Here is a 27,451-nt window from a genome sequence, read left to right on the forward strand (position 1 = left end):
TGTTGTTTTAGGCCTTAAAAGACAATGGCCACCAACGCCCATATTCCACTGCACGATATTGATAAACCTTGGTGCCACTACCAACAATCTAACTAGAGGTGGTGATACCACACCAATGCTTTAAAAACTGGAAACCTCTAAGCTCCTCTCGATTTCCTCGGCGCAGCCCACATGAGATTGTGGTGCTGCGGGTTCCAGTGTCTTCTCCTTCTTGATGTCCTACTTATGGTCGTCTGGGGAACCCTTGTGATTCAAGCCACCACTAATTGTGGTGCCACAGGTTCCAATTTCTTCTCCTTCTTGGCTTTCTACTTATGATCATCTGGGAAGCCGTTGTGATTCAAGCCATGACCATGCACTTACCCCTTTCCCTTGACATGATTCAAACTCAAAGCAACTACAAAAATGTGATTCTCGTAAAACATCAAAATCGCTTCTCATATAAACCTAAGTCATCAACAACACTTTAAAAAAAAACCTTCAAGTGAATTGAACAACACTCTTTAAAAAAAACCTTAAATGAATTAAACCAGGGAGAAATATCACCATAATCATCTAAAAAGTGATGGAGAGATTTTCAATAATATTAAAATACCCATAAAAAAATTTAAATTAATTATTCACATGAAATTTGAACAAAGAGATTATTAATTCCGTTGTTAAAATATTTTCAATCAGTTAAAATTGCAAAAAGTTAAGCAAACTAACTAAACAAACGCATGGACCTCTCGAATCATTACTCGACTTTCAGCTTCATTGATGTGGTAATTCAAACTAACTAAACTCACTCATGGACCTCTGGAATCATTACTCGACTTTCATTCAGGAACTTCGGAGCTTCATTGCTGTGGGAATTTGTTCAAGCGATTCAGATCCATTCACAGCATTGAGCTTGCCTTCTCCTCCGCTGTCTGTGGATTTCCATTTTGCAGGATTTGGCCACAGTTTCACCGTTAAACCCTTGGCGTCAGGTTTTCTACAAGGTATATTTTCCTCTAATACTGAGGTTTTACCATGCTTTTAAAGTTGGAGAGGTTACACAGAGACCAACAAATTAGTAGGTTTAATAATAAGCCACAGTTCCCAGCGGCTAAGCTCGAGGCCTCGTATAGTTTGAGGTATCCAGCGAAACATGGTCCTATGGGAGGAGGGCAGTAGCAGCCGGGGCTGGTAGTAATAACACTTATCACATTAATAATAATCATAATGCCCAGATGCATTCGTCAGTGGAATTTCATGGACCTGGCAATCGGCGCACGGGGCAGAAGTCCTCAAGTATGGGAAGCACATCGTCGACCATAGGGTAGAAACTGGTTAACATAATTTTCATCACCTAAGCCCCCAGCCAGCGGCAGTTTCTCAAGGTGAGAAAACTTTCGAGCCCATCCACATTTGTTAGGGTTCAATATTGAGTTACATACCTTTTTGAATTAGATATTCGTTAATTTTAAGTTGTTGCTGCGTTGAATGAACTTTGTTGCCGCATTATTCAGATTGCATTTTTTTGCAGATTTTGTTGTTTTTTTGGTTGTCATTTTAAAGTATTCCCTCTCTATTTGTTCAATTAAAATGAAAGTCACCATGAAGGTGATGCACATAGTGCATAAATATAATAGTCTTCCATAACCAGGTCCCCTATTTCATTAAACACTGGAGACCAAAACAGATGACTTAGCTTACGCATCTGGCCTTCCTACAATCACTCAGATTTACAAAAAACTCTTTAACAAGTTCTGTTGTTTGGATTCAAACTTTCAACTCCAACAAACAGAAAGGTCGCATTATCATTGTAGATATCCTATGGATCGTTTGAATTTCTGCATCTAGATTACATGCCTTGCTTTCAATGAAAGTTGGCATTGGTATTGTATGTACCATTTGGCTACCTATTCTCTGGAATGACATTCTCTATAATGAGCGTTTTCCCTGTAGAGAGAGTTTTAAGACGAATGGAGAACGGAGCACGTAAAGGGCCACTGTTCAAAGCCCAATTTGAAGGAGAGATCTTGGAAGAGAGATTTGATCCCAGGATCAAGATATTTTATTTACCTTTTTCCCATTTCTTTCATCGAACTTTGCCTCTACATCCTGAGGATCTACTATAGGATATTGGATTGGATCTAGTGCTAGTACAACATTGCCTCTGGTCGAATTCTCGAGGAAGGAGTGATCCGGAAGTGTAATGTTTCTAACTAGGAAATTAAGTGATAACAAAGCAAACAGACAATCTAGCAATCAGAAATGTGAAATAAACATCATACACCCATGAAAACGCTGGAAATAGAGAACTGCTGAGCCATGTTATTAAATCATCAAGGGCAAATACAACAGTGAATGTAATGGTGCCCCTAGGCTTGGGCTTGTCTCCAAGGACAAGTGTGCCAAAACCCAGGTGAGAAAATGCTAATCTGAGAGCTGCCCAACTGCTGCTCTAGAACTGATCTACGTTGTCTACTGGAACAAAAATGCTGGAATCATTGCTTCCCGTGCTCAGAAAATTATAAAACTTCAGCTCCCATATCCTCAGCAAAAACCCACCAAAACCCAGGAAGGGTTTGGCCTAGTTCAAACTTCTGAAATTCGACCCCCAAGGAGTCTGTCCTCTGCTGAAGCTGACAAACTCGGCCTGTCTGAATGAAGCTAGGAAAGCTCTCCAAAACTGCCCCAAATCACCGAAATGAGACCCTTTATGAATTTCCTTCCTTTCCAACTGTAAATATTGTGCTATGGCTCTCTCCCTCAAGATCCACGTGTTGCTCAGTGTCTCCCTCGGTGTTGTCCTCCAAGGATGAGTTTTGAACTGCCCAATTGTTGCACCCACATGCTCCAAAACTCCTTCCAAGTGCTGACCTCCTAAAGTCCTTCAACTCTTCAGATTCCTCCGGCAAGTGCTGACCCAATAAAGCTTTGTCCCCAACTGCGTGTTCCCTTCTCTGCTGGCCCTGAAATATGCACTGTTGGTTTGTGGATGAATGTGTTGGCTATGAATCCTCCCTGGTGCTCTGAAAATGCCTTCCTAGGGTGGCACTCATAGTCCCCCAAAGGTAATGTTGAATCTCTCGCTTGAGAGATTCGTGGCTAAGCAACCAGTGGACTCAACTAAGCAGCTCGAGCAAATATTCAAGTGATTTTCGATATGCAAGAATGAATGAATCCCCAAGTGAGGAACTCTTCCTTCTAATGACTTCGTGGGCCTCCCTTTTCCCCATGTGGGCCCCTCCAAAAGCCATATGATTTTCCTCCAAGGCAATTCGAATTGTCCAATGCATTTTCCCACGTGGGTGGCCCCCACCTTCCACTAGCAAATTAATCTGGCCTTCATTTCTCCTAAGTTCCTAAGTACACATTGCTTTGGTCCTTTTCCTTAACAAAATTTGTACAAAATTGTGCAGAGACAAAACCTATTACAAATTCTTTTGGGAAGGGACATGATAGGAACAAAAACCCTGAACTTTGTATTTCAGGCAAACAACTCACACTATCTACCTTCTTTTGCATTACTTCATTTTGTTGTTCGTGACAATCCCCTGTTACCTTGAGCTTCTGAATTAAATCTGGGTGCTACTAGACAGCTTCATTCACCAGTTGTTGCAACTCAAATAATTTAAATTCTTTGACTGATTAGGATATTTTTTCATTTTTATCTTCATCCCAGGAAGAGCAACTAGTTGCAACTTCACTATTTTCTAATGGGGAAAATCCTTTATGCCTGCTGCTATGGCATCTTCCTCCGACCATCTTGGTAAACAAATAAAAGAGTTTGCAGGTTCGGAAATCCACTAGTAAAGTCTGTGGTAGAACCGCTGAATTGATGATTACTTCTCCACCAAACGACCCACAGAAAATGATATTCCCTTCGGTTTATAGATAATGTTTCGACAACGATTGCACGACACGCAATGTCAAGTGGTGATGCGATGGAAAATATAGTGACATAAAAAACCAATGATAATGTTGATGGTATATGATGTCTGTCAATATATAATTTTGAGGCCTGCGACTGAGATACGATGTCATTTTCATTAATTACTGGGTCCATATGATGGATCTTTTTTTCTGGTTGGGGATGGTCATGGAGTTATTTTTAAATTTATTTGATTACGGTTCATTGTTTTAATGAATGAATGAATGATATTTTAATGTCCATGAGACTAAAAATAGTCTATGGGATCACCAACCTCCATGCTTTTCGATTTTTGTATTTCAACCATTTTCTTATTCAAATTGACGATGAACTGACCCAACCTTCTAACAGTCACCTCGCTAAAAAGACAATGCCAAGGGACCGATGCAAACATATTGCCATAATTGTCCCTGATGTTTCTGAAAGCATCACATTCCAAAATGAAATGGGTCGTGGAGCGAATTTTTGGCATGGAAAGATAAAATAAATAAATTAACTGGATTTGATTGCGTTAAAAACTAAAAATCATGACAATTATTTGTGTAGTAGTAGGGATTGACTGAGGCTACTGCTTTCCCAGTGCAACTTCTGCAAAAATTGACGAAATTTATTTTCCAATACTCACGTTTTGTGTGAAAATGTCTTGTTTTGAGTGCCTCTTGAGTCAATTGGAACTTATTGCTTCTGTAGCATTTTTTATTTGCAACCAAATTTTTGTTGATCTCCAAAAATTTTGGGAGTTATATGGATTCTTTGACTTTTACCTCAGTTCGAGCGAGTTTTTGGTGATATTTTTTTTATTTGGTTGTTTTCTCCCCAAGCGAAGGAACCTTTTTGGACCTGTTAATTATTCTATGTGTTACTGAAGACTTGTGTTTATTTGGTAAAAAGTTGAGTTCAAGTTTAGGAATGGAAGCTTGAGACCTCTTTTTGTTTTTGTTTTCTCCGCAAGCGAAGGAACCCTTTTGGACATGTTAATTATTCTGTGTGTTATTGAAGACTTGTGTTTAGTTGGTAAAAAGTTGAGTTCAGGTTTAGGAATGGAAGCTTGAGACCTCTTTTTGTTTTTGTTTTATTTGATTTGTTTTCTCCCCAAGCGAATGAACCCTTTTGGAACTGTTAATTATTCTGTGTTATTGAAGACGTGTGTTTATTTGGTAAAAGGTTGAGTTCAAGTTTAGTAATGGAAGCTTGAGACCTCTTTTTTTTGCTTTTGTTTTTGGTGGGTAATACTTCTTTTTATTATTAATGATGACAATACATACATGGTTCGTTTCAACCGAAAAATGGTGCTACTAAGGACTACAAAACTGGTTTGGAAGAAAACCATATAACATCTCAAACCTTGACCTTAATACACCTAGCTAGTAAAGTGCCATATGACATACCAAAACCAAAATCAAGGAAAGTCCAAAATTAAAGGCCCTGATCATTAGTACATCATAACAGTTTGTATCAGATCCCAATGTGGGCATTTCATCCTTTTGTCATTATGTGGGTGGCTTCTTGATGGATTGTTTCTTGGCTCAGTCTTTGGGGCACTAACTTCTCAGTGATTATTTTCTTGTTGCTTCTCACCCTTCGAAATTATCGATGGAACTTTGTTTAGCTTATCATTTGGAGGCTGGTCTAGAGGATGAGGCCACCTATGGTGATTCTAGGTATAGACAATGATATGCAACCCAACAAAATTCACTAATGACCAGAGTTTGATTGAACAATATATTATTATTTGTTTTTCTAAATGAATAAAAAGTTTTCAGTTCACATAAGCTGCCAAGTTGAGTGGAAGTCCACAGTTTATGGTAATTAATCTCCAAGGAAGGGATTGCTTTTACGGGATCGAAATGTGAAGTAAGTGACTACAGCAGGTCAATACCTATTGCCAAGCCGAGTTGGGGAATTGGTACAACCAGAATATATGTTTTTATCAAAAGTTATTTATTGTGGGGATGCCAAGGTGGATATTATGGAGGTTTTGGCTTTATAACCTTCCAAGCTTTCCATATACTATGGGCCAGAAAGGTACATTTAATCTTAAAATTGTCTGGGGTAATGCTTATTGATAAATGATTGAAGGTTCAGTCCCCAGTAGAAATTTTTACTATGTGAATGCAATTTCCTTCTAGAGCACAACCAATCCACTTAGCATAGAGGGATGGGTTGGAGTGTGAGTTCTGCGGATACCCAAGCCACTCCATTCCTTCCATGTGTATTAAAGGTTCCTGAATCTATGAAAAGTTGAAGACCATCCCCCCATCAAAGTTGGTGCAAAGACGCAACCTAGGGCACATACAATAAATAATAACATGCATGGGAGCCAACGCTTAGCGCAGATTTGAAATCATGCTGCTAAAGTCTTGGGCTTATAAATCCATTTACCAAAATTATTTTCCCGTATTTGGATAAGCATGTCCCATTGTTCCTCAAATGTTGCTTGAAAAGAGAAAGAAATACCTAGGAATTTGAATTTCTGGCTTGACTTGACACAAGCCCGCCCTTCTAATTTAAGTCAATCTGGCATCTTCTGTGAGCTCTATCTTTAAGTCAATCTGGCATGTCCTGTGAGCTCTACCTGTAGCAATAGGTTTTAGGCTTTAGCTCACTGAATGTTTAGAGCTTAGGGCCTTGCAGAAAATGCCTAAGTAATCCATAGCACATTATTAATTGACTTCTGTTCCAGAACATTGAGTTTTAGCACATTCACAAGCATCATTGGGTATGGTTTGTGCAGATGAATCCGCTTTAATGAGACCTTCCTTGACCCTATGAGCTATCAGAATGAAACTGGCCTCTGTTTGGCAAATTGATCAAAGAAGGATTAACTCTGGTTTAATTTTACACCCATTAAGAGAGACAAAGTTAGGTCTTGGTGAATAATATTTTAGTAGCCTTTAGAGAAGTTGGCTCAAATGCAAGAGGAAGAATAAAGGGATACCCTACTATCTTGTAAGTTTTTTTTCGAAGCTGGTTTTTTTGATGAATAAGATGTTATGGCCATAATGACTGGGCCACTCCATGCCCTCACAGCCTGCAATAATATTTTCGATGATAAATTGCCCTTTGGTGAAACAAGTCTGCTCAGGTTTGATAATAATCATGAGAATATGCTTGATTATGAGTGTTGAGCTTTGGTAAGACTATTACATGAGACATTCAACGGAGTGATAGGCTTCCAGCTCATATTCACTTTGGAATCTTTAACATTGGGTATAAACTTGATAATGCCTTTGTTTAAGTTGGTTCTCAATGATTTCTGTGTGATGGATTCTTTGTAAACCTCTGCAAAATGTCTGGATTGACAAAGTACTAAGTAGCATTATAGAATTCACATTGGAATCTGTCTAATCCTAGGGCTTACCATCATCATTGTTCATGTTTGAGAGGGTAGCAGCTAGCTTACCCAAAGTCAAAGACTAGTCACACAGTATTCTTTGCGCTTCATAAAGTTTGTGACACAACTCCAAGACAAGGTTGCATGGACGTTCCTCATTTAGTATTTGCAATTGAAAAATCTTTTGTAGGGAGAACTGAGAAGTATATTGTTTCTCAATTTCATCTTTTAAGTAAGCCTACCCTTGGTTAATTTCGTAGTGGAGATTCTCTTCAAGCCTTCTTTTGATTATAGGGCCCCTAAAAAATTAAAAATCCTTTTGTAGGCCTATCGCCTGTTTTAAGCCATTGGATGATGGCCCTGGAATTGTGCCCCTTTGGCACTTTGAATCTTGACAATATTCAAATGACCATTGAGTGTGGCCACCCTGACTTGAAGTGCTTCATTGAAAAGGATATTCTGGAGGCATTGTCTTATAGATTCCCTTATTCTTTGATAACATTTACATTTTATTTGGATGGAAGCAATTTTCCCTCCCATAGGCTCTAAGGAGAGAGGTACCTCACAAGTTATATAAACATCTTCTTGCCAACCCCAATCAGAACTTATTCTTTAAGGTCTTTGGACAAGTTAAACTTCAGGCATGCTTTTCTGGCCCCTGAGGGTTGTAAAGTTTCTCAGGCCTGTGATAGTTAAAGTGAGTGAGAGAATCAGAAATATGTTTGTGGAAAGGCCAATATTGCATGGCTATCCCGGGGAACTTGATGCAAACAAGGAAACATAACTGTGTGTTTCTCTTCACCGAGAGTTTCTCATACCACCAGGAGAAGACAACTAAGGTGTTTATATGTTATTATTTACCGAGGATTGCTGGAAACACTTTCATCAAAAACAACTTTATTCAAAGAATAAAACAAAAAGGAAGCCCATGGTCAAGCTATGGGTAGTTTTCCAAAGCCATCTGAGACTCCCCTACCTCCTGCATCCATACCTTGATGATCATCCACAAAGGAATGTGGTCCATGAAATGGCCAAGCAATGCTTGTTGCTGATAATCAGCACACACAAAATTGTATTCAGAAAGCTAAATGACTATTGGAGTTCCATCAAGAAAAGATCCATTTCATTGTGGAAGACTTCCAAAATGAACTTCCTAGGGCATTTTGACCATTCAGGAATTTCTGTCCAGACACAGTTGCATCAACACTGGAATCAACAGTAACCAGAGCAGAATTGTCAATAGAAATGTTGGATTCAAGGTTTGATTTAGCCATTATGGGCTCACAGACTCCCCATGGCATGAAGTTAGGGAAATCAAAGCTCGCATGTGCCATCCAGGTGACAGGACAGTCATTGCATCATATCCTAAGCATGTAAGAGCCAATATATTGGGTGATTTGTGGAGTAGGATTGTACTGAGTTTTTCTGAGAGTACTGTATTGCAGCATTACATGTGTTTGAAGTGTTAATGAAAGCCCCAATGTGAAACATATTGTAGCCACCTAACATGTCAGTTATTTGTTACTGTTTGCATGGTATACAAAATGCTTGGAGAAATAATTTATCCATTATGGTTTGGCTTTATTCTTGTTTGCTTTTTATTGGGTTATTTGTCAAAGTTTTATGTCAGGAAAGGAGAGGAACCCGAACAATTATTCGAGAGAGCTATTTTAATAAATGCAAAATAAGAGATCTAGAATTTGTTCAAGAAATGCATCTCTTGGAATTGAATTCATGGAACATTGTTTCCATGCCATAAATTGCCAACATGCTTCACATATTTGAAGTAAAATCAAAAGGTGTATAAAACTTTAGGAGTTGAAGCCATAAATTTTTTTATGGTCATTTTGTTGAACTGTGTTTTAGCAATAAATGAGTCATTGATTGATATCTTTAAGATGAATTATTTGCTAAGAATTTGACCTAGTAGGTCTCATTAGTTCAACTAATCTTGTGAGATTCATCGTTTTAGTGCTTTATATAGGTCCTGGACTCTTTCAATCCGTAAATCCAGAAATATAAATGCCGCAAAACTGTCATAAAACAATATGTGATTGTTTTAGGTGTTCTAAACCAAAGCTATGATTATGTAACATAACTTTTATCCTTTTTGAAATCTTGAAACCTATAACAACACCCTTGCGACATGAATTGCTGGTTGAAATGTACTACAAACTTAAAACTGTAGTTTTGATTTCTCCATGCATGGATTTAGATGCATGGACTATTTCAATCTTACCAACACTAGAAAAGCCTTTTTCTAAATTCTTAGACCTAGTATTGAAAGTTTGGAAATGAAAAGTTCTAAGTTATGCTGGCAGAAGCCAAAAAAAATCATTAGCCAGAGAAATCGATGTTATCAGAACTAGATTATTTTTGGTGAAACCATCCTGAACCAATCGGTTAGGGGTCCGTACTGGTTCTATTAAATGTTCCACACTGTAAATGGCTGGTTCCATACTGGAATTGGTGATAAATGTCAAAACTAACTGGTTCTGTACAGAACCACCCAACTCCATTCTGTACAAAGCCATATAGCTGGTGATGGGGACGACTTGAATATTTAAAAAAAAATCGATAAAATATATAAAGGTTGAACATGAAAACCTAACCAGAGGCCCACCCTAATGCTATTTAAAGAGCTCCCCACCCTCCATTTGACTCACAATTCATTGCAGAAATTTGGAAATTTTGAGTTGAGTATCTTGGGTTGATTTGGAGAGCTGATTTGAAGAATTTGTTGGGCTGATTTGGAGAGTTTTAGAACATCTTTGTTGATGTATTTTGGTTTCAGATATGGATTGTACTTGGCGCTATTTTGGTTATATGCACCCTTGCTTGCTACATACATGAGAAACTTTGCATATTTGTTTATGATCGTTTGGATTCATATGGATGCACATGAATTTGTAATTTTTCCAAAAGTTGAATATTTTATCTATTTTTTGGTTGACTGGTTTTGTGGTCCAGTTCTGTTTTCATTTTTTGTTTAGTTTTGATTTCTGTTATCAGTCAGTTCAATGATTGTTTCGATTTTGATATCACTAAGAGGAATTAATTGGATATTTTAGAACTGTTTGAAATGGATGAAGAAAGTCTCCAAAATTTTGGAATAAACCAGAAAACCATGCCATTGAAAAAATACACCTCAAGTTGGGCAAAGTAAATTCCAGAAAGGATAAGAAGATGATATTATGATGTTTATAGCAAGGATGGGAAGATGATGTCATCATATTTATCAGGAAGGATGAGAAGATGTCAAGGTAATGCCAGTAAATGACAAATATGATGATATGGAACTTTCTTGCTATCTTTCTAGCCCACGTAGCCTTACAAGTAGAGAATTGCTTACATAAAAATAAATTCTTATCACCTAAAGAATGGGACCCAACGCTCCATGAGAAGCATTCATCTCAATTTGGTGAATCGGGTGACACAGAATATTGAAAAACATCAGCTTATGACTGAATTTTAGAAAATAACACTAATCATTGTGCCCTAGTCAACCAATAAACTATCACTAATGCATTAAAATGAACCAACAGGAATAATATAAGAAAGATTCCCAAATACTAACTGTCTCAATCAATCATTGTGGGGCACAAGAAGTAATTCAATTGAATTAGTTAATTAGTGAAATATAATTTTCTGTACCTTTTTTTGTGTCCCCTGTATTTCCTCTGCAATTAGTAGTTGTGCTTTTGCTTTCTCACATGTATCTGTTTATGCTCAATCTAAGTCACACATGACACTGACACTGGAACAGACGGACATGAGTTTTGGGCATGTAGACCATTGAAATGGGATATATATATATATATATATATTTGTTGGTTAGACCTATGAAGTTTTTTGTTTTTATTTATTTATTTATTTTTCGTTTGGTTTATGTCTATGTGGTTCAGAGACCCCAAAGATCGGTGACCGCTACATCCACAGAATATTTGTATTGGGAAGATACACCTGAAGGGATCACTTCTTGGTGGCTCAACCATAGAGGTCGTTATGCAATCTGCAGGTACCAAGCAATAATCTCATACTGCAATGTCCAGGTTTTGCTGGCATCTTATTAAAATATTTTGTTTCTCCCCATGTAGGTTGACCATACCAATGTAAGGTTTCATTGTTCAAAAGTTTAGGGCCTCCTTAGTACAGCCATGCATGTCATATTGAGTGACTATGGCATACTCTGAGGTCGATTCAGTAATAAATTTTGTACATCAATAGAGTTTTGGCATTTTCTGGCTAAGCTAAGGCACCAACACCACAGCTGTTATGAATGATCTAGTCAAGTCTCAAGGGGGAGCCTCTTTTGTCTCATCACTATATGAATCCATGAAATGGTGGAGAGCCTAACAACCTTCTCTTTTAATCACTCAGGCTAGACCAAGTTGACAAGCTGTATTCCTCCCTAACCAAACATTTGTCGTGTTTTTGCTTCCTCATAAAAGGAGGGCAGTCTAGGGTCTCTCCTGATGCAAAATTTACCTTTCGGAAGATTATGTTAACACCTTGTTTCAGGAGATTAACCCACTGGCCTTTGTTCTGTGGTGACTTTCCAAACCCAACAGCTCCTCCATAAGATTACTTGTACTGATATCTAAAACCTTTTAACTATGATTAATTGTATTGCATTATGCAATTATGCATAGGCAGGTTAGGGTTTCATTGGACCATTTTAGGATAAGATTACTTGGCTATGATTAATTGGTAGCAGCAATTTGGTCACAGTTTCAGACATTTAGTCAGGTTTATAGCTTAGATGGCAGTTTCATACTTCGAGTTAGACTATCTTTGACATATGTGCTATAACTGTCCTAGTCCATTTTTATGTCACTACTACAGCAATCCATGAAATGTGCATGCAAGGTCTAATATCAATGCTTAACTTGGCTTCCATAGTAAATGCTTTTGCTTTCTCACATATATTTGTTTATGCTCAATCTAAGTCACACATGACACTGACACTAGGACAGACGGACATGAGTTTTGGGAATGTACACCATTGAAATGGGACGCATGTGTATATATATATATATTTGCTGGTTAGACCTATGATTTTTTGTTGTTGTTGTAAATTTATTTATTTTTCATTTGGTTTATGTCTATGTGGTTCACAGACCCCAGAGATCGGAGACCGCTATGTATATTTTATTGGTAAGATCCACCTGAAGGGATCACTTCTTGCTGGCTCAACCACAGATGTCGTTGTGCAATCTGCAGGTACCAAGCAATAATCTCACACAGCAGTGTCTAGGTTTTGCTGGCATCTTATTAAAATCTTTTGTTTCTCCCCATGTAGGTTGACCATACCAATGTAAGGTTCCATTGTTCAAAAGTTTAGGGCCTCCTTGGTACAGCCATGCATGTCATATTCAGTGACTATGGCATATTCTGAGGTCGATTCAGTAATAAATTTTGTGCATCAATAGCGTTTTGGCATTTTCTGGCTAAGTTAAGGCACCAACACCACAGCTGTTATGAACGACTTAGTTAAGTCTCAAGGGGGAGCCTCTTTTGTCTCATCACTATATCAATCCATGAAATGGTAGAGAGCCTAACAACCTTCTCTTTTAATCACTCAAGCTAGACCAAATTGACAAGCCGTATTCCTACCTAACCAAACATTTGTCATGTTTTTGCTTCCTCATAAAAAGAGATCAGTCTAGGGTTTCTCCTGATGCAAAATGTGCCTCTCGGAAGACTATGTTAACACCTTGTTTCAAGAGATTAACTCACTGGCCTTTGTTCTGTGGTGACTTTCCAAACCTCCTGATGCAAAATGTGCCTCTCAGAAGACTATGTTAACACCTTGTTTCAGGAGATTAACCTAATGGCCTTTGTTCTGTGGTGACTTTCCAAACCCAACAGCTCCTCCATAAGATTACTCTAGTATTGAATTTAAAGCCTTTTAAGTATGGTTAATTGGTAGCACATGCAATTTGCAAAGAAGGGTCACAGTTTCAAGTTTGGACCATTTAGTCAGGTTTCTAGATTAGATGGCAGTTTCATACTCCGAGTTAGACTATCTTTGACATATATGATATAACTGACCTAGTCCATTTTTATGTCACTACTACAACAATCCATGAAATGTGCATGCAAGGTCTAATATCAATGCTTAACTTGGATTCCACATTTGAATGGACTTCCCAAAAGATTGCATTCTTTTTATGTAATGATGCTTCAGGCATCTCTAGTAAAAACTAAGGGCTAGATGCCAAAGGTGTTTGTCAGATGTTGCTTATGAACGCATAGATAAGATTGGTGTATTTAATATATTCTCATTGCAATACTGAATGTTGGATCTAACTCTTCAATGGTCCATGGATTGAGTTTTAACTCGTTGAGATCTCTGTTTCTATGAAATGGAGCTCAGTAGCAGCATAAACCTTCGAGTGCTATTATTGATTAAGTTTTGTACCTCTTGAATTGGAATTGGGTTAGGTCACTACATAGCAACTTTGAGTTTTCTTCCAAGTCTAGGTACTTGTCAATGATTTCTGGCACATATGCAAGCTTTGAAAGTGTGAGAATGCGCAAGAATAAACTCCTGAGATAAATACCCATTTCATTATAAGGACTTCTCTTACATTGATGTCACAGTGTCAGCAAGGACATTTGCAGATATCTTGACACAAAGAAACAAGCAATCAAATTCCCCTAGAATGCACTTAACTTTCCATATGCCCAAAAGCAGAGGCAATAGCTAAGCTGGAATCCGATCCAGGAAAATGCCCCATGTTATCATCCTATGCTTAGTAATGCTTACAAGGAAATGGGTTGGGTATGTGTTTAGTTTAAAGTCTGTACAATAAAAAAGAAAGAATCTAAAGGTAGCCCCAGCAATCTGAACAGGGAACAAGATATCAGTTTACCATGTCAATCTAATAATATAGCATGTGTGGACTCATCTTGATATTGCTGCCTTGATTTTAATGGTTGTTTCACTTGTCAAAGTGAAGGATATTCCCTTCGATTATGTGTAATCAATGGGCCAGGATCTTGAGCACTAAGGAATCAGATGAACTTGCAGCTGATTTTATCTCACTAGAGGTAGCACTGGTGTATTCTAGCTGTGTAGGTGTCATTGGATGAGGTTGCAACTTTTCACATATTACAAAAATACGTCAATATATGGCAAGATATTTTGTGTGCCTGGTGGTAGAGGGAGTAAACTCCATTAGCACCAGAAGACACAAGTACAATAGACAATGAAGATGACCAGTTTTTCTATCTTACTGATACAGAGACCCAGTTGTTACCATAGAAGTTCAGCGGCTAATTTAAGACTCCTGATTATAATAACACTTTCATCATGATCTCTATAAGGTAGTAACTAATAATCCTTTGCCTTGTTAAGTGAGGAAGCAAGAGAGCTCAAGTCCTGAAGTACCCTGAGAATTGTAGCACTAGACATTTGACTTGAAAGAAGCATGGCTTCTGCCTCAGCAAAAACACTGGAGTTCACACACTACAACCTTGGTCAACCTTTTTTATAGCATTTGGCAATTTGGTAATGAAAAGATGTCAATGGGGAGGTGGCAATTTCACTAACTTAATCAATACATCTACATGATGAGAATATTCAAGGTTTGACAAACCTTCACATGCCAGCAAGGATGATAAAAATCTAAACTCTGTTCCAGGAACACTGAGCAGCATTGTTCATAAAATGCCATGTCTCACCTCTGCACAAGCACAAAACCGAATCATCACTGTGGTGTACACCTGTGCTGAAGAAGCCACAAATGCACATCTAGATGCACACTAAATAGATGTGCTAATACCTTCCATTCATCCAATGAAGGTAGGTTGGCCCTCAGAGTTTTTTTGAGATTGCATGAAGAGAATACTGGTACTTTGTCTCTGAATTGAGGACCATTCAGCATAGTTGGAATGGAGAAGACCGAGGAGGTATAGGAATGAGTTTGTCTATTGGGTTTTGATGTATAGAACAATCAAATGACATGTGTTCTCCAAAAAATAAGTAGAAGCAGGCCTGTCTGGGAGACTGCCTTTCAAAAATTCACAAGGTATTATTCCTATCTGTTAGAAAGCACATTCTCAGGTGCTCGAGAATAAATAATAGCACAGTTAGTTGGATAAACAGGTCTAATTTACAGAATCTCACTCAGATCTACTAGTATCATTTACGTGATTTAAATAATGAATGTAGGAGTCTTAATACTCCCAACCACTTAACATAAAAGCGACTAAGGCGGCCAGAGAATAATATCCCATGACTCTCATCATCATGCCATATGTGCCTAGGTCTAATTGGAAAAACACATATATTTTCCTATAACTAATTAAGCATGGTAGTCATTGCAAGTTATGGGCTATGGTCACTACCCTGGTATTGAAAGGAGTACAGTTTGTTCACCTTAATTGCACACATATCAATGCATATGCATATTTGAAACTTTAAGCTAACAGGGTTGTAAGTTGTAACTATTGCACAGGGATGGATATATATATATATATATATATATATATATATATATATATATATATAAGGAATTCCAAGCCCATGAGTACATGATCAGCCTTGCTATAGAGCAGAGATTAATAATGTATATATATGTTATGATTCTACTACCATGAGTCTGCTTTATGTGATCCAACTGTAACACTAATAACCTTCCAGATGGGGTGTTGCATAATTTCTAGGCAGGTTAGTAAGTCAGCATTATACATGGAACCCATCATATGCTTATCAATAGTCTATGAACCATCAGCTTAAATTCAATCCAACACGAGTAAACCATGCTCAAGCATTTAGTGATCATAACAATAGGTTATATAACATGAAATTTCATGGCATATGCTAAATGGCATAGATACTTATCTTGAAGTATGGACCGACAACTGAGTCCGAGACTGCAACTCTCCACCCAACCTTAGATTGGGCTACACTATGGTCTTTCTTGCAATCCAAGACTCCAATCACCCTCGAGCCAGATTCCAGAGCATGAGTGAGGGATTTTCTCAAAAGATTAAAACCAGATCTGCTAGTTGAAACAGGGGTTCCAGATGTCCAAATACCTCCACCCATCAGCTGAGACACGAAAGTCAGATTGTGCACAGGGACCTTCAAAGATGTCAATGTTGTAACAATGCAACTTATTTATTAGCTTCTTATGAGCTATCGTGCTCAACTCCTTTCTTCTTCTTCTACTTTGTGTTTTTTGACTTCGTTCAACCACTACATCAAGGCAAATCTATGGGAATGCACTCTCATAGCATAACTCCCTCCAACAATGCTAGAATTCCTCGTCACTATTCACTCCAACTCGTACTCTTCGCTCACACTATGGATGCATGAATTGTTTACATAGATCTTGGTTGAGCTCTTCTTCTCTCCCTAGCCAAACTTTCAAATGCCCTCCCAGGTTATCTTCATTCTATTGACAATCCAACTTGTGTGATGTTCAATTAGTTTTATTGAAAAGTGTAACTAGGTTCGGTCTTCATAATGATATGTGTAATTGTGATTTTATGAAAAGAAGAAAATAAAATTATTTATGTAGGCACTTGAATCATGGGTTTTATGATCAAGGGATTTTATTTTAGTTAAGGTTCCCATTGTGAAACTTTAGGTATTGTTATCTAGTCATAGAAGCCAAATTGAGTCAATGTCATGTATGAAGGACCCTTCTTGGGCATGTTACATTTTTGTACGAGTCCTTACATGTATAAGAGGGCCCTCCAAGATCAAGCAAAGGCACCTCCTACAAGTCAGCTACAAGATGGAATAAATAATATTCAAAAAAGGACATATCGGCTCATCCTCTCTCAAGTTAGCTTAATTGACTGGGGAGCAACTATAAATAGGCAGCTCAGCCTCATTCTAGAAGGCAAAATTTCAGTGAAGAATTCGGTATGATAAAGATATGCAAAGTTCACTTAAAAGGAAGCCTAATCATTAGCAAAGAAGGGAGAGAAGTAGAGCGAAGTCTTTGGCATCATTTGGATATGTTTTTGGGTCACTTTGATCTCACACATGCGAAGAAAAGGGATTTTCCTTGTTGCAAAAGAAGCTGAAATATTGTAGTCCCATTGGAAGGTTAAGTTAGGGAAGAAGCAAGGGTGTATCTCAAGCCGAGTTGACAAACAAGTAGCCTCCACCTAAAGCAAAGGAAATTAATGTTACAATCCTGATGATTCACACGTGCTAGGGTTTTTGAAGTAAGCTAAGTACAACATAAAATCGAAGTCTAAAGAGTAGCTGAGAAGGAAGGAAGAATTAGCAATTTGACCATCATTGACTCAAGGACGGAAAGGGTCAATCTCATAAGCTTTGTGTATTGGTGTTAGAGGGCTCTTGGTCAAGGGTCTAGGTTTCGTATTCATCTATTGAAGTCTCTTAAGAAGAAGAATTCATTTGGATTTTCCTCTGAAGTGGGAGAGGTTTAGGCCTTGTTTGATAGCCTATATTCTGTGTCTCTTATCTCTTTATGGTTTATGCATTGGTAACTATTTGATGATGAATAACACTATAATAACATAAGTAAAAGAAGATCCTAACCTAAGAAGTAAAAAACATTCACAAGCAATTATCAATCGAAGAGAAATCACTTAATCTCAATGCTCTAGATTTCACAAGACGTTTTTCTCCAACATTTTCAAGGGCTCTCGATGCTGTTTGTTCACCATTTAGACCTCTGTCAAACTTTCCCCAAGCTTCTTCGAAGGATCTCCTCTTTTGTTTACGACATAGTGTCCTCTACCATTGCTATTTATTCTCAATTTCTCTTAGGAGCTCACTACCTCCACCCTCTTTGCTGCTCCTCTCTTGCCCGTGTCCTCTCGACACTCCAAATTATGTGTTGTTCCCCCTTGTCTCCTAGAATTTTCTATTTTTACCACAGGTGGCCAACAATCCTATATGCACCTAGTCACAAATTGGTTCCTTGCTACGTGGCCAACTTTCCATTGGTCTTGTTGTCCCATGTTCAGTTACTCAAAGGCATACTCTTGCCCTCATCTTTAGCTGATATTTTTACAACATGTCCCTTGTCCACACTTGTCAGCCTCCATGGATGCTATCAAACAATCAATATCCTAGACAATTCCCTCCCTCCTTAACTCTGGGATGTGTCCCTAAACTCGACACATTTTTATTTAAATTAATTTACAATGCTTATAATAAATGGGAAAGGTAACGGGTGTTAAATGCAAAGTGCATGTATGTGTATATGTTTTGGGACCAAAGTATTGGTGGGCATATGCTTTTATATGTTTTGAGGCTAAAAAGTCTGGTGTTTATGCACACCAATAAATGCATTAGCATTGTAGACCAAATAAGATGAAAAGAGTATGGGGGGGTAAGACCCCATGTGCATACAAAGTGGGTTTCATATAACTTAATAATTATGATAAAAGTGCTTCGGCTTCTAAAGAAAGTCCATGACATGACTTGAGGGGTTCTAGGTGTCAAAAAAGAGACATGCAAATAAAAAGTATGTGTGTGGGAGCTACTAAGGGTTAAAGTTGTTACGTGCTTATTTGTGTTGAAGGAATTCTAACATTCGTTAGATTTCTTTCATCTTACAATGTTGTTATTAGCAATACACTTGTGTTTATGATAGAATGAAATCTAGCATGTGTTAGATTTATTTTGCCTCATAATGTTGTTGTTGGCAATAGGCTTGTGTTTTTGCTAAAAGTAAATATAACATATGTTATATTTTTTTCACCTTACATTGCTTTTATGTGCTTATGTTTGAGCTAGAAGGAAAGTTAGCATGCACTAGATTTATTTCACAATGCAATGTGGTGGTTGGAAATTTGGTTGTCTATGCTAGAATTCTTTGACCTTGCAATGTTGTTATTGGAATTTTGCATGTGATTGTCTTAGAAGGAAATTTAGCACATGCTAGATTTCTTTTATTGCAATATTGTTATTGGCAATATCTTTCAGTTTGTGCTAGAATAAATTTAGTGTGTTATATTTCTTTAACCCTACAATGTTGTTATGTTCTTGTGTTTGTGCTAGAAGGAAATCTAGCATGGGTTAGATTTCGTTCATCCTGTAATGTGCTTGTGTTTGTGTTAGAAATAAATCTAGTATGCGCTAGATTTCCTTGCCCTGTAATGTTGTTGTTGTCAACATGGTTGTGTTTGTGGTGGAAGTAAATCTAGCATGCACTATAATTCTTTCACCTTACAATGTTTGTGTTTGCTTGTGTTTATACTAGAAGGAAATCTAAAACACATTAGATTTCTTTCACCTTGCAATGTTGTTATTGGTGATGTGCTTATCTTTGGGCTAGAAGGAAATTTTGCATGCACTAGATTTATTTCACAATGCAATGTTGTTGGAAATATGGTTGCTTGTGCTAGAATGAATCTAGCATGTGTTTTGTTTCCTTCAGCTTGCAATTTACTTGTGTTTGTGATAGAAATTAATCTAGCATGCACTAGACTTGTTTAGTCCTACAATGTTGTTATGTGCTTGTGTTTGTGCTAGAAGGAAATATAACATGCACTAGATTTCTTTCAAATTGAAATGTGCTTGTGTTTGTGTTGGAAGAAAATTTAGCATAGGCTAGATTTATTCTACTCTACAATGTTGTTGTTTCAATGTGCTTTTATTTGTGGTAGACATAAATCTAGCATTTGCTAGATTTTTCACTCTATAATGGTTAAGTGATTGTGTTTGTGCCAACAGGAAATCTAACACATTAGATTTTCTTTTACCTTGCAATGTTGTTATTGCTAACATGTTTTTGTTTGGGCTAAAAGGAAATCTAGCTTGTGCTAGATTTGTTTTGTCATGTAATTTATCATTGGAAATATTTATATGTTTGTTTTAGAAGTAAATATAACACAGACTAAATTTTTCTCACCCTACAATGTTGTTATGTGATTATGTTTGCATTAGAAGGAAATATACTATGCATTATATTTCTTTCACCTTGTAATGTTTCTATTTGCAACGTGCTTGTGTTTTTGATAGGAGTAAATCTAGCATGTGTTAGATTTGTTTTTCTATTAATGTTGTTGTTGGAAATATGTTTCTGAATTTGTACTAGAAGAAATCTAGTACACGTTATATTTTTTTCACAATGCAATATTAATTTTGAAAATATAATTATTTGTGTTAGAAGGAAATCAAATGCCTTGCATTGTTTTTATTTTGCAATGTATTTCTGTCTATGCTAGAAGTTTTGAAAATATAATTATTTGTGTTATAAGGAAATCAAATGCCTTGCATTGTTTTTATTTTCCAATCTATTTCTGTCTATGCTAGAAGGAAATTTATCATGCACTAGGTTTCTTGCAGTGTTGTTGTTGACAATATACTTGTGTTTGTGATAGATGTATATTTAGCACATACTAGATTTCTGACACCTTGCAATGTTGTCATGTGCTTGTGTTTATGATAGAATGAAATATAACACACATTAGATTTCTTTCACCTTACAATGTTATTATATGCAATGTGTTTTTGTTTGTGCTAGAAGAAAATCTTGTGGGTGCTAGATTCCTTTTTCCTTATAATGATGTTATTGGTAATATGCTCGTGTTTTCTCTAGAAGTAAATCCAACATGTATTAGGTTTTTTTAGCCATACAATAATGCTATTTACTTATGTTTGTGCTAGAAAGAAATATAGAATGTGCTAGATTTTCTTTTACCCTGTTGTAATGTTGTTGTTGACAACATATTTGTGTTTGTGATATAAGTAAATCTAGCACATGTTAGATTTCTTTCACCTACCATTGTTGATACAAGTTTTTTTTTTTTTTTTTTGGTTTATCTTATGCTTAAATTTCTTTCCCCTCCAAATGTTGTTATTGGAAATGTTCTTGTGTCTGTACTAGAAACAAATCTAGCATCTGCTACATTAAATTTTCTTTGCAATATTGTCATTGGAAACATGTTCATATTTTTGCTAAACATAATTCTAACACATGCTAGATTTATTTCACCCTACAATGTTGTTATGTGTTTGTTTTTATGATAAAATGAAATTTAATGTACGATATATTTATTTCACCTTGCAATGTTTTTATTTGCAATGTGCTTGTGTTTGTGATAGAGGGTAATATAGAACATTTCTTTTCACAATGCAATGTTGTTGTTGGCAACATGCTTATGTTTGTACGATATCCCATTCTTAGACCACATATTCCATATGAAGGGCCTTCAAGTAATTTGAGGGTTTAAGATTTTTTATATTGTAACAACAGTCTATGTAGGTATGGACTAAACCTCATTGTCTCTAAGAAGCAAGGTCAATTTTGATAAGCATAGAGATGTCTTAGGAAATATTATTATTGCAATGTTTTTATTGACAATGTGTTTGTGTTTGTGCTAGAAGGAAATTTAGCATGCACTAGATTTACTTTACAATGCAATGTTGTTGTTGGGAATCTTCTTTTATGCAATAGAAGGGAGTCTAGCATGTGTTACATTTCCATTACCTTGCAATATTTTTAATGTCAACGTGCTTGTGTTTGTGCTAGAAGGAAATCTAGCTTGTGTTAGAATTTTTTTTTTTTGGTTTGCAATGTTTTTATTGGAAATATGCATGTGTTCGTGCTAAAAATAATTCTAGCATGTGCTAGACTTATTTCACAATACAATGTTTTTATTGGCAATATCCATGTGTCTGTGATAGAAAGAAATCTAGGATGCAAATATTGATTTTGCTTTGCAACATTCTTGTTGGCAATATGCTTGTGTTTCTGCTAGAAGTAATTCTATCACAATTCTCTATTTCTTTCACCTTACAATGTTGTTATGTGTTTGTCTTTGTGCTAGACAAAGATCTAGAAGAAAATCTAATGATTTCCATACTTAATGTTCTTTCATTGTATTTTGCTTTTATGGTTTCTAAAGCAAGCTAAGACTATACATGACTATAAAAGATAAATTTTGTGTAAATATGATGTTGTAGTTTCTACAGTTGTTTTTATTTATTCACAATGTAATGTCTTTTGGAAATGTGCTTATGCTCGTGCTAGAAAGAAGGCAGTAGGTGCTAGCTTGCCTATAGTCACGATTAAAAGAATATAATAAATTATTTGGGGGTGCCTTTTTTCTAATCAACACCATGATTAGATATTATTGTGAGTTATACACTTGTTATTGTTCTTGTTCATTTTGTTACACATATAATGATGCGAGTGGTTATAGTATTTATAAATTCATACTTTCTTCAATAATTCAAAATTGTGATAATAGTGTTTTTTTTTTTTTTTTAAGAAACCATGGACTATGAAGCTAGTGAAAATTCAAAGGAAGCATCAAAGGAAAAATGAAGTTGAAAAAACACGACACCAAAATCTGTAAATGGTATGACAATTTTAAAATAAGTTTATACTTTGTTACAATGGTTAGACATTATGCTAATAAATGGTTGTTGATTAGTTTATATTTACTATTTCATCAGATCGATGATAAAATGTTGTGCTCCTTAGACTGACCAATTAGAAATTTTTCTAATAAACAAATTCTCTTATAACTTGATCAACCTATTTGGGATAAACATGACATTGTTTTTAATTGTTACCAACTAATAAAGTTTTCTCCAAGCCAACTTGATTTTGAGAACTACAAGAGAAATAGTTTACACAGTTTGACAACAACTACTCTTCGGCCCCTTCAGGGGTTGACCATGGAAGAAATTGCTTCAGTAGTAAATAAGTTATTGGATGGAACCATTTGGTTTTCTATTCTACTTAATCATCCAATAGATGTCATAAAACTAAAATCTTATTGTTCTAAATTGAAAACCAATAGAACAATATTGGATGCAATGGTTACATATTGTCAAAGTCATGATGAGAAATTGAATGAGAAGACTCTTACCACATTCAACATTCTTGAGCATTATGAAATTAACGATATCATATTTTCCAATTTTTGCAACATGGTGAATGGGTCTACTTATGTAAAAGGAACACATAATACAAAGATAGAGTCCCTTTCTCAGCAAGCATGTGGACTCCTTGACAAAATGATAAATGATCAACAAGTGTTTAATAGGTTGAAAACAATTTTGAATTTTGTTATCATTTTTGGGGCCCTACTCTTTTGTCAACACTTTTGCACTCATTTCCAATGTCAGTTGCAACCAATTTTACATACTCACCTTGTTGTTCTGGATACATTGGCTTTGAAAAAAGGACCTTTCCACAAGGGATATTATATTGAATATTTTCGACGACTTATCAAAAAAATGTGTTGAATGACTTTACTACAATTCTCTTAGTAGAACTTTGGTTTTGTAATAATGTACGCGAGTCTTTGGAAATTTCCATAAAGAACTCCAAGTTCAACTATAAAATGACTAGTGGCATTTACGAATATAAGTCTCAAAACAATTATAGTTATGATATAGTCTTTACTATACATTTATTATTTAAAAAATAAAAAATTTGGAGGCTTCAAAATACTCTCACACATTTGAAGACATATTTGATAAAAATGGGAGAGATTATGATTTATGAATGGATTTATTGAAAAACACCAACAATATAGTGATGTGAAAGTGGTTATTTCTCTTTATGCGGGAACAAAAGGTTGCTTGTACATATGGAAGAAGAATTGCATGTGTTGTGTAAACAGAGTCACAAAGGATAATCATGTTGAATAATTACAAATATTTTCAATTATCAAATCTAGGATCCATTAACTTTTTGGAAAATTCAGGTACCATAGTTCATTTGTTGTTTCTCTTATAATACTTTGGATAGTATTTATTCAGGCTTCTTAATATTCAAAGTGTTTACTAAAATGATTAATGATGGAGATTCTAAAACAAAGAATAATGAAAGTGGTAAGCAAAAAAATAATCAATATAATGCTTATGATGTTGAAAAAAGTTTAGATATGGAAACATGAGGAGGAGAAAAAGTTATCATACCATGTACATAATTTGTTTGGTTGTCTCTCTTGTTACTTTTTGAATTTTTTTAATTTCCATATTCATAACATTTTTGGATGTCTATTATAGCGAATTATGAGAAGAATGAAATTAATCTAAATTGATATTATGTGTTTAATGATGGAGATAGAAATTGGTATTAATCATTGTAACATTTTTTTTAATCTAAATTTTTATTTTTATTATTGTGATTCATAGCATTTCATATGTTGATTATTGTAGGAAATAAAGAGAATGAATATAGTGACCAATGGAATGTCCCACAAAACTACAATCAAGACCAAAATATTATATGGATGATTAAAGATGATTCGTTTTTTGTATAGTTGTTTAATGAGTTTTGTTCATTGTCAGAATTTATAATGTTTTTTTATGTTTATTATAGCAACAAGCAAGGAGAACAAAAACATTGATCAAATGAATGTGAAACAAAGCTTTAATCAGGACAAAATATAATATCAAGTACTTATAATTTGTCCACTTGTTTTTCTTATTATTTAATGATTTTATTCACTTTTAGAATTCAAAATATTTTATGTGTTTAATTTAGAGACAAATAAAGGTAACAAATATGATGATGAGGTGCAAAGTTACAAATATGAAGATAATATCATATAAGATACTTATAACTTGTCTTATTATTTATTTTATTATTCTTCAAACTCTAATGATTGTAACTACCATAACATTGTACAATTTTATTATAAGAACAAATAAAAATGATAAAATTAACAATCAAAATAATGTTAAAGGTGTGTGTTTGTGTTTCTTTTTAAAGGTTGCATTACTAATGTTTTTCTTGGTATTGGTATTTGATTGAAGGTTTAGTAAGAAGTACTATTGGTATTTTATTGAAGGTTTAATGTGTTTACTCTAGGTTCTATCAAGATGATAAAATAAATTATTATTTCATCTATAAATAGTGAAACACCACTCAAGGTAAATGTATTGTTTTAACAATTTTTTAGTAATTTTTGAAACATGAATAAAACGGTTTGACTAGATTATTTGTAATTTTGTTCCACCTAAAATAAATAAAAAGAAATTAGTTATTTTTGAACTAAAAGACATTTTTTTATCATAGCATTGATGATGAAGCAACAAACAAATGACATATGGAGAAAAATGGAACTAATGCCAATTACACATTAGAGAAAAAGGTTATTTTGGATTCATTCACATGGAAAAACATTTTTTGAAATGTGTTTAAAAAATGAATCTCTTGACATTTCAATTTGGAGGACAACTTTGAAACAAAGCACAAGAAGAGTTTTAAAAAAACTGGGGTTTCAGAAACATTACAAGATAAATTTGTGTTGATGTGGACTGCTTAAGATTGTAAACCACAAAATGGACATAAGGTCATTGACAATCCAACCAAAGTTACATACTAAATCATTGAAAAAAATGTGGGAAATGCATACCCAATATGATGCAACCAATATTATTATAGTTGATTGTTCACTTGAGAGAGAAAGAGAATCTCAAAGAAAATGTGATTCTTTCCCCCCCCCATTCATTAGAACAAATCAAGAGGATAATTGGTTGATCGATGAACTATGGAGAATGTTGCATAAACTCAAGAAGGCTACAGATGTGTGAGCTGCTTTTAAAGATGTTCAATTACATTTAGAAGTACTTTAAGATGACTGATGTCTATTTCATGCTATTATATGTATGTCATCATGAATTATTGTTTTTATTTCACAACACTAATAAAATAATTGTTGATTTGGTTTGTCATTACCTAAAATAAAATATTTTTGTGTTATTTATTTTTGGTGAGATATTATCTTGATAACAATTATTCATTTCAATGGCCATTTAATGTTTTCATATCAAAATTTCCCATGCTATACGAATTTTTACAATGGATTACATTATATGTAAAAATTAATAGATAACTAGTATATTTGTTTGAATTAAGTCATTACAATTATTTGTTTCAATTGTGGTTTAAGTTATCATTGTACCTCTTAGAAATTGGTAATGTGAAGGATGGCCCATTGCATTCTTATAACTTTTTTATTCCATATAAGTTGAAAAACTATATTAGGTTCTACGTAGAACCAACAATAAACATATAATTTGTACTAAAAGAAACACCAAAAGCAACTAAGGTAGAGGCTCTAAAAATTAGCATATATTAATTAGGTTTGAAATTCAAAAATTGTAATATATTGTATGTGGAAATTAATATATAATTAGTTTGTTTACTTGCCCCGATCGGGGTGGAGAACTACAGCCAATACAGGGCAGTGATGGGATGGGGAGGTGGTCGACATGCGTCATACAAAACGATGATCATTAATAGAGCTGAGGTGAAGGGTGGTGGAGAAGTACGCAAACCAAGGAACGAAGCGAAACAAATCATGGCGAGGGCAGGAGAAAGGTCCGGCGGCGATTATCTGCAGCTTTAGATGCTAGGTGGTGAAACTCATTTAAGAAGAAACGCAGGCAGAATGACAGAAAACCGGAAGGCAGGGAAGGTGGAGAGGGAAGAATTAGTCTGGAAGAGAGACGTAAATCAACGCCTCAGATGCTGCCTAAGTATTAGGATGGAGGGAGGAAGAAGGGGAAGATAGGAGGAGGAGGGTGAAGGGAAGACCATCGGGAGAGAGCATGAACATATGACAGTGGCGACTGATAGCTCTGACGAAAAGGATATGGAGATAGGGAAGGAGGATGGCGGGGTGAGAGTGACCTTTGAAGTCGGGCAAAGCAGTAGAAATAGCAACAGAGGTAGGTCGGGTAAAAGAGGGAAAGGAAGGAGATGCAGAGGGCGAGGGAGAACGAGGCATGCGGATTATGGTGGAAGGGAGACTCTAGTTTTTGATCAGCCGAAGAGAGGATGACGCTCTATTGGGCAGGCAGATCAGGTAGCGGAGGCAACATACAACAAGGAAACAAACGCAGACGTAAGGAGGATAATAGATGCATTGGAGAACAGAGTGTTGGAAGAACCTTCGGACCCTGAAATGGAAGAGTGGGATACCCTGTTGCTGAACCTTGGGAACATGAGAGGGAGATTAACGCCGTACAAGCAAGCATTACATATGTACTGGGTGATGAAGCATCTGCTTGCCAAGGCCATGGAGCAAGTTGCAGTTGAGATGACAGAGATTGCCCAAGGAGTGTCGGACATGAAGAAAGAGATGGCCAGCTTGCAGTTTATGACTCGGAAACAAGACATCAAAATAGAGGAAATAAGAGGTATGCTGAAGGACCTGATAAAAGCAAAGCGAGAAGACGAGCCCAAGAAAGAAATCACGGTAGATTGAAGTGTCTGCCCAGTCACTCTTTTTGTTTT

The 27,451-nt window shown here is 35.8% G+C and overlaps 1 long non-coding RNA gene across 8 annotated transcripts; it reads left to right on the forward strand.

Moving 5' to 3' along the window:
• Positions 1-706: 706 nt before the first annotated feature.
• On the forward strand, positions 707-22,236 carry LOC149194604 (uncharacterized). 8 transcript variants are annotated; one of them, XR_016254548.1, is made up of 4 exons: positions 707-983; positions 11,144-11,256; positions 12,359-12,461; positions 12,541-13,179. It is a non-coding gene; the product is annotated as an uncharacterized LOC149194604 (long non-coding RNA). The 8 variants fall into 8 exon arrangements; XR_016254553.1 differs by lacking the exons at positions 12,359-12,461; positions 12,541-13,179 and adding an exon at positions 22,014-22,236 and having other exon boundaries at positions 707-1,364; XR_016254550.1 differs by lacking the exons at positions 12,359-12,461; positions 12,541-13,179 and adding an exon at positions 22,014-22,231.
• Positions 22,237-27,451: the final 5,215 nt, after the last annotated feature.

The sequence above is a fragment of the Pinus tabuliformis genome, chromosome 2_2 (assembly GCF_031772625.1).
Source record: "Pinus tabuliformis cultivar Carrire ecotype Pingquan chromosome 2_2, CPIR1, whole genome shotgun sequence".
Taxonomy (NCBI): Eukaryota; Viridiplantae; Streptophyta; class Pinopsida; order Pinales; family Pinaceae; genus Pinus; species Pinus tabuliformis.